The sequence below is a fragment of the Rhinopithecus bieti genome, unplaced genomic scaffold (assembly GCF_001698545.2).
Source record: "Rhinopithecus bieti isolate Rb0 unplaced genomic scaffold, ASM169854v2 scaffold_54056, whole genome shotgun sequence".
NCBI classification, from domain to species: Eukaryota; Metazoa; Chordata; class Mammalia; order Primates; family Cercopithecidae; genus Rhinopithecus; species Rhinopithecus bieti.
This window is the reverse complement of record NW_016821158.1, coordinates 35398-44140: the sequence shown is the minus strand read 5'-3', so window position 1 is coordinate 44140 and position 8743 is coordinate 35398. Positions and strand designations below refer to the sequence as shown.

Below are 8743 nucleotides of genomic sequence, written 5' to 3'. Positions count from 1 at the left end.
AAAAAAAAAAAAAAAAAAAAAAATTAAGATAGAATTTCTGTCTTAAACTACAGGTTTCTCTACTTCAACTTCCTGTTCCTTGAACATGTTAATAGAGCAACCATGTAGTTGTGTTTGTAACTACAAATATTAAGTTCTTTGAAAAAGGATGGATAATAATGCATGGTTACAGGTGACTTTTTAAAAAACTTTTTATTCTGAAATACAGTCCCATAGGACAAGGGGGAAATGTACAGAAAGGTTTCCTGTAACCTTTACCCTGTTTCTCCCAAATGTTAACATCCTGTATAAGTCTCTAGCACAATATCAAACCCAAGAAATTGACAGTGGTACAATCCATATACTTTATAGTCCCCCCACCAGTCTGAAAATATTAAATGGAAAATAACAGAAATAAACAATTCCTAAGTTTTAAATTTTGTGTTGTTCTGAGTAGCATGATGACATCTCACACTATCCCTCCTGCCTATGACTTAGCAGTGCTTGGGTTCAAGTAACCCTTGTTTTACTTAATAATGGCCCCGAAGTGCAAGAGTAGTGATGCTGGCATATTGTTATCATTGCTCTGTTTTATTATCGTTGTTGTTAATCTTACCATGACTAATATAAATTAAACCCAATCACAGGTATGCGATCATAGGATACCTGTCATAGGAAAAAGCACAAGGTTCAGGACTATCTGTAGTTTCAGGCATCCACTGGAGGTCTTGGGAAGTATCCCATGCAGGTAAGGGAGGATTATTGTATTCAGATGTCATCACTCGTGTGTGTGTGTGTGTGTGTGTGTGTGTGTGTGTGTGTGTAGCTCTCTGCAATTTTATCACATTTGCAGATGTGTGTAATCACTATCAAGATACAAAACTCTTCATCACTACAAAGATCCCTCATGTTGCTGTATACCACATATCTCTCATGTACCTAAATCCCTGAACACTATTGTCCATCACTATAATTTTGTCATTTCAAGAATTTTATACAAAGGTGCCAAGACCACCTAATAGAGAAGGACAATCTAGTCTCTTAACAAATGGTGGTGGGAAAAGTTGTGGATATCCACAAGCAAAATAGTGAAGTTGGACGTTTATCTTGCACTTTACATAAAAATTAACTTGGCCAGGTGCGGTGGCTCACTCCTGTAATCCCAGCACTTTGGGAGGCCGAGGTGGGCAGATCACAAGGTCAGGAGTTCGAGGCCATCCTGGCCAACGTGGTGAAACTCCGTCTCTACTAAAAATACAAAAAGTATTTTTTTATTGTTGTATTTACAAAAAAAAAAGTAGCTTGTAGTCCCAGCTCCTCAGGAGGCTGAGGCAGAACGATTGAACCTGGGAGGCGGAGGCTGCAGTGAGCCAAGATCTCGCCACTGCACTCCAGCCTGGGCAACCGAGCGAGACTCTGCCTCAAAAAAAAAAAAAAAAAGACCTAAATATAAAACCTAAAACTGTAACTCCCAGAAGAAAACATAAGAGAAGAGCTTTATAACACTGCACTTAGCAATGATTTCTTGGATAACACCAAAAGCACAGGCAACAATAGCAAAAAGATAAACTAGACTACACCAAACTTAAAATTGTCGTGCATCACGGGATACGATCGACAGAGTGAAAAGGCAACCTACCAAATGGGAGTAAATAATTGTAGATCGTGTATCTATTGGGGTTAATACCCAAAAAGAACCCCTACCACTCTGCAACGAAAAAGCCAAATAACCTGACTGTTTCAATAGCAAGACTTTAAACAGACCTTTCTCCAAAAATGACAAACAAATGGCCAAAAGCATGTAAAAAGACGCACAACTTTGTGACCATCAGAGGAATGCAAATCAAAACCACAATGAGGGCCAGGTGTGGTGGCTCACACCTGTAATCCCAGCACTCTGGGAGTCAGAGGCAGGCAGATGACTTCAACTCTGGAGTTCAAAACCAGCCTGGGTAACATGGTTGAAATTCCATCTCTACAAAACAAAATACAAAAATTAGCCTGGTGTGGTGGCGTGTGCCTATAGTCCCAGCTACTCAGGAGTCTGAAGTGGGAGGACTGCTGGAGCCCAGGAGTTCGAGGCTGCAGTGAGCTGAGATCACAGCACTGCACTCCAGCCTGGGCAACAGAGTGAGACCCTGTTTCACGAAAACCAAAAAACAAAACAAAAACCACACAATGAGATTTCATCTTACACCTATTTGGATGACTTTTATCAAAAAAAAAAAAAGTGTTGGTAAAGATGTGGAAAATTGGAACCTTCCTTTTACTACTGATGGGATTGTAAAATGGTGCAAGGCCTATGAAAAAGTTTGGAAATTCCTCAAAAAATTAAAGATAGAACTACCCAAAGTAGGTTCATCATTTGTAACATTCTGCTGTGTGATGTTAACAATGAGGGAAGCTATGCTTGAGTGGGAGCAGGAGGTATTTGGTAAATCTCTGTACCTTCTACTCAATCTCACTGAGAACCTGAAGTTGTTCTAAAGAATAGTCTAGGCCGGGCGCAGTGGCTCACGCCTGTAATCCCAGCACTTTGGGAGGCCAAGGCAGGTGGATCACGAGGTCAAGAGATCGAGACCATCCTGGCCAACATGGTGAAACCCCGACTCTACTAAAAATACAAAAAAAAGAAAAAAAAAAGAAAAAAAAAATTAGCTGGGTGTGGCGGTGCATGCCTGTAGTCCCAACTACTCGGGAGGCTGAGGAAGGAGAATCGCTTGAACCCGAAAGGCAGAGGTTGCAGTGAGCCAGATCCACCACTGCACTCCAGCCTGACGACCGAGTAAAACCCCATCTCAAAAAAAAAAAAAGAATAGTCTATAGGTTGGACATGGTGGCTCACACCTGTAATCCAAGCACTTTGGGAGGCTGAGGCAGGTGGATCACCTGAGGTCAGGGGTTCGAGACCAGCTTGGCCAACATGGTGAAACCCCTTTCTACTAAAAATACAAAAATTAGATGGGCGTGGTGGCAGGTGCCTGTAATCCCAGCTACTTGGGAGGCTGAGGCAGGAGAATCACTTGAACCCAGGACACAGAGACTGCAGTGAGCCAAGATCCCGCCACTGCACTCTAGCCTGGGCAATAAGAGCGGAACTCCATCTCAAAAAGAACAAACAAAAAAAATAGGCTGGATGCGGTGGCTCATGCCTGTGATCCCAGCACTTTGGGAGGCTGAGGCAGGTGGATCACCTGAGGTCAGGAGTTCAAGACCAGCCTGACCAACATGGAGAAACCCTGTCTCTACTAAAAACACAAAATTAGCCAGGTGTGGTGGCCCATGCCTGTAATCCCAGCTACTCGGGAGGCTGCAGTGGGAGAATCGCTTGAACCCGGGAGGCAAGAGGTTGCGGTGAGCCATGATTGCGCCACTGCACTTCAGCCTGGGCAACAAGAGCAAAACTCCATATCAAAAAAAAAAAAAGAAAAGAGGAAAAAGAACTCTTTGCCTAGCATTACTCTGTCTTAACATAGAAACCCTAGAAAATATATACCTTACATAAGAATATGATAATGTAATTAAAATGCATGTACATTCAAAAGCAAATGAAAACAGTGTCTCCTGACATAAAGAACGTTTTTTAAAAATTCCAATTTGAGGCCGGTTGGTGCGTGCGCTCAGCCTGTAATCCAGCACTTTGCGGAGGCCGAGAGACGGGCGGATCACGACGGTCAGGAGATCGAGACCTCCTGGCTAACAGGCGGTGAACCCCTGTCTCTACTAAAAAAATACAAAATCTAGCCGGGCGGAGGTGGCGGGGCGCCTTGTAGTCCCAGCTACTTCCGGAGGCTGAGGCAGGAGAATGGCGTAAACCCGGGAGGGCGGAGCTTGCCAGCTGAGCTGAGATCCGGCACTGACCACTCCAGCCCCGGGCGACAGAGCGAGGACTCCGTCTCAAGAAAAAAAAAAAAAAAAAAAAAAAAAAAAAAAAAATTCCAATTTGATAAACTTACTTAAAAGCAATCTTGCTTTACAAGATTAAAGCAAACAACAAACAGCTGCCAGGTAAAATTTAAGTTCTTTGTTTATATTTTAACATATCCCTAGCCAATAGAAGAGTAGATAAGAAAAGCTAAAGGAAAAAAAGCAGACACAGCAGTAGCAGTTTTTCTAAATCACTGGACATGGGTATAAAGGTTAAATAAAAGGTAAAATAAAATATTTCCCCTTATAAAAATTAACTTGTTGCAAATCTAGAACATAACTTCATAAAAAGAGGTATACATCTCTACAGCAACAGCAGTACATTAGAGTATTTCTTCCAGAAGTTTCTCTGAGGGCCAGAATCTATCAATGGAACAGCACTGATAAAAACTTCTGATTAGACCGGGCGCGGTGGCTCACGCCTGTAATCCCAACACTTTGGGAGGCTAACGAGGGCAGAGGAGATTGAGACCATCCTGGCCAACATGGTGAAACTCCGTCTCTACTAAAAATACAAAAATAATCCAGGGTTGGTGGCGTGCGCCTGTAGTCCCAGCTACTCAGAAGGCTGAGGCAGTAGAATCACTTGAACCCAGGAGGCAGAGGCTGCAGTGAGCCAAGATCTCACCACTACACTCCAGCCTGGGAGACAGAACGAGACTCCATCTCAAAAAAAAAAAAAAAAAAAACTTCTGATTAACTCAAATTAGCCCAATACTATCTTGCACTAAGGGGAAAAAGTTTAGAATGTTCTATTGTAACATTTAAATATCTTATTTCCTGGAACTACATTTTATTCTTTATCATTTATCTGTTTATAATAATCATGTTCATTACCAGAATTCGGAGAATGTTTGCTTTTTGTGATTTGTACTTTTCTGTACCTGAAATGCTGTTAACCATATAAACCTACACTGTGTTTACCTTGACAGAGTGTTTCCATAAGCCCACACTTCCTTCTCTGAAAAGTTATTTCCTACAAACCAATGAAAGGTAACATTAGACGTACCCTTAGAAGTCATCTAAATTCTAACAAAAATTTAAATCTAAAAAAAATTTCAATAATTAAGAAATGCCAAATTATTTATCCTAAATCAAACTGATCTCATTAAAAGAGTGCTTAATTAATACTTTACTTGCTTAAAGCAAAAGAATGCCCACACTACAGTTTACCATAATTTGGCATACCCTCCCACCAACAAAAAAATTGTACTGAAGTACCCAAAGTCGAAAGAGGCAAGGATTGAAACTCATCTTGACAGTGCAATCAGACATTCTTCACCTGAGAAAAGAAGTCAAAAGGCAACAATAGGGGACAGGGCGCAGTGGTTCACGCCTGTAATCCCAGCACTTTGGGAGGTTGAGGCGGGTGGATCAGCTGAGATTGGGAGTTCAAGACCAGCCTCACCAACATGGAAAAACCCTGTCTCTACTAAAAATACAAAACTGACCAGGCATGGTGGCACACGCCTGTAATCCCAGTTAATTGGGAGGCTGAGGAAGGAGAATCGCTTGAACCTGGCGAGGCAGCGGTTGTGGTGAGCCTAGTTCATGCCATTGCACTCCAGCCTGGGCAACAAGAGTGAAGCTCCGTCTCAAAAAAAATACACATATGCAATAGAGGGGCCGGGCACAGTGTCTCACACCTGTAATCCCACCACTTTGTAAGGCCAAGGTGGGCAGATTACCTGAGGTCAGGAGTTCAAGATCCACCTGGCCACCATGGTGAAACCCTGTCTCTACTAAAAATACAAAAATTAGCCAGGCGTGGTGGTGGACACCTGTAATCTCAGCTACTCGGGAGACTAAGGCAGGAGAATCACATGAACCCAGGAGGCGGAGGTTGCAGTGAACCAAGATCACACCACTGCACTCCAGACTGGGCGACGGAAAAAGACTCTGTGTCGGGAGAAAAAAAAAGAAGAAAAAAGCAATAGAGGCCAGGCGTGGTGGCTCACGCCAGTAATCCCAGTACTTTGGGAGGTCAAGGCAGGCAGATCACTTGAGGTCAGGAGTTCAAGACCAGCCTGGCCAACATGGTGAAACCCCATCTCTCCTAAAAATACAAAAATTAGCTGGGCATGGTGGCGGGCACCTGTAAGCCTAGCTACTATGGAGGCTGAGGCAAGATAATCCCTTGAATCCAAGAGGCAGAGATTGCAGTGAGCTGAGATTATACCACTGCACTCCAGCCTGGGTGACAGAGTGAGACTCCATCTCAAAAAAATAAAAACAAAATAAATATATAAAGTACTCAGTACAGTGCCTGGTACATGTTAGTCCTCAGTAAACGTTGGCCTATATAAACATACATACAAGAACTTCCCTGGAAAGACACATTGGTCAGCCAGGCGTGATGGCTCATGCCTGTAATTCCAGCACTTTCATGGGCCGAGGCAGGTGGATCACCTGAAGTCAGGAGTTCAAGACCAGCCTGGCCAACATGGCAAAAACCCCATCTCTACTAAAAATACAAAAAATTAGCTGGGTGCAGTGGCACACACCTGTAATCCCAGCTACTTGGGAGGCTGAGGCACAAGAATCGCTTGAACCCAGGAAGCGGAGGTTGCAGTTAGCCGAGATTGTGCCACTGCACTCTAGCCTGAGCGACAGAGCAAGACTGTGCCAAAAAAAAAAAAAAAAAAAAAAAAAGACATTTGTCAGTGATTGTTACTTCCATGAAAAGAACTTGTGGTCAGGGTGAAAAGACTATGCTTTTTTGTACTCTTTGCATTTTTAACCAATGCTTGTAATACCTTTTCAAAAGATAAAATGTTTTAAAAGTATTTCTTGTGCTGAGGGATTTCTTAATGTTTAACATAAGGCACTGCAAAACTTGAATTGCCACCGCTGAATTTGCAAAGGAGTAAGTCATAGTCTAATAATATCCACAAGAAATACACAACCTATCTGATTTCATGAATATGTTAGGTGTCTTTATCTGCTTAACAATTAGCCATAATGGTCTTTTCTGAAACATTTTAACTCAGTAATCTTCAACCTGGGATGATTTTGTCCCTCAAGAGACATTTGGCAATAGAGACATTTATGGTTGTCACAACTAAGGGAGGATGCTACTGGCATCTAGTGGGTGAAGGCCACGTATGCTGCTCAACATTCTGTAACGCATAGAACAGGCCCGACAACGAGACTCAACCCAAAATGTCAGCGGCACCAAGACTGAGGAACTCCGCAACCCAAGGAACCACTGTGTTCAATTCTCAAAGTAACCAGGTTCTTCATTAGGTTATCAACAAAACATACCCCATATATTCTCCCAAGTAATTAATTTAAATCCTTAAGGACTGACAGACTAGAGGTTCAATAAATGTAGCCACTGCTGGTTATTGTTGTTTTAAGTTTTGGAGATTTCATACAAAATTAGCCTGGCGTGGTAGTACACACCTGTAATCTCAGTTACTGGGGGCGGGTGGGGGTGGGGAGGAGCAGGGGATGGGGCAGGAGACTCGCTTGAACCTGGGAGGTGGAGGTTGCAGGGAACCGAGATTATGTCACTGCACTCCAACCTGCGTGAAAGGTGGTGGTGGCTCACACCTGTAATCCCAGCACTTTGGGAGGCCGAGGTGGGTGAATCACCTGAAGTGAGGAGTTTGAGACCAGCCTGGCCAACATGGTGAAACCCCGTCTCTACTAAAAATACAAAACTTGGCCAGGCATGGTGGCAGGTGCCTGTAATCCCAGCAACTCGGAGGCTGAGGCAGGAGAATCACTTGAACGTGGAGGCAGAAGTTGTCCTGAGCCAAGATCTCGCCACTGCACTCCAGTTTGGGCAACAAAGTAAAAACTCTGTCTCAAAAATAAAATAAAACAAGGCTTTTATTTCACACTCTGTGTAGTTATCAAATCTTTCCAATAAATTTTATATGTTTACATTTCAGTTAAAATTCATTTGCCTTGCCCTACTACTCTGTATATTTTGAGCATGTTAATTAACATGCTTCAAATTTTCAAAACATATTAAAACAATCCCATTGTTTCTCATCAAGAAGGCAGGAAAACTTAAATCTGCAGCTAAGTAACCTTACAATGAGGCCTAAAAAAATACAAATTAAACTGCTGTCTCCTCTATCTTAAAGTGTATTTTAGTATGCCCCATCTGAAAGTCAATCATTAATAAAGAGCTTTGGGATGTTTTATTAATATTTGCTATATACATTGTCAAAAAAAAGAGGGCAGAACGGAACCAAGTGACTATCAAAATCTAGAGCTGGTTCAAAAACGGATAGGAAATCGTTTTGACACATTGCTGCTGCTGACACTATTATGTCTTATTTTACTTTCTTAGTAATGCATAACTTCTTTTACACCTTTTAAATGTTTATCTTTTCCATTATGTAAGAATTCAATGTTTTAATACCTAGTACTTCAATGTTGTTTAACAATTCACCACATAAAACTTATTCTGATTAAAGAATTATTAGGGAAATCTTAATTCCCTCCACCAAACAAAAAAGTATACAGAAAAGGTGTTTATAAATGTCAAGATGCAGACGGGCGCGGTGCTCACGCCTGTAATCCCAACACTTTGGGAGGCCCAGGCGGGCGATCACCAAGTCAGGAGTTGGAGATCAGCCTGGCCAGCATGGTAAAATCCCGCCTCTACCAAAAATACAAAAAATTAGCCGGGCGTGGTGGTGCGTGCCTGTAATCCCAGCTACTGGGGAGGCTGAGGCAGGAGAATCACTTGAACCCAGGAGGCGGAGGTTGCAGTGAGCAGAGATGACGCAACTGCACTCCAGCCTGGACGATAGAGCAAGACTCTGCCTCAAAATAAAAAAAATAAATAAAGATGCAATAAAGTTCTTTTTTTTTTTTT

General features: G+C 42.4%; 1 protein-coding gene across 1 annotated transcript in view; it reads right to left on the bottom strand.

Annotated features, from left to right (window-relative positions):
• UBE2G1 (ubiquitin conjugating enzyme E2 G1) overlaps positions 1-8743 on the bottom strand; it is a 106358-nt gene that overhangs the window by 94948 nt on the left and 2667 nt on the right. The gene's annotated exons all lie outside the window — the stretch shown is intronic.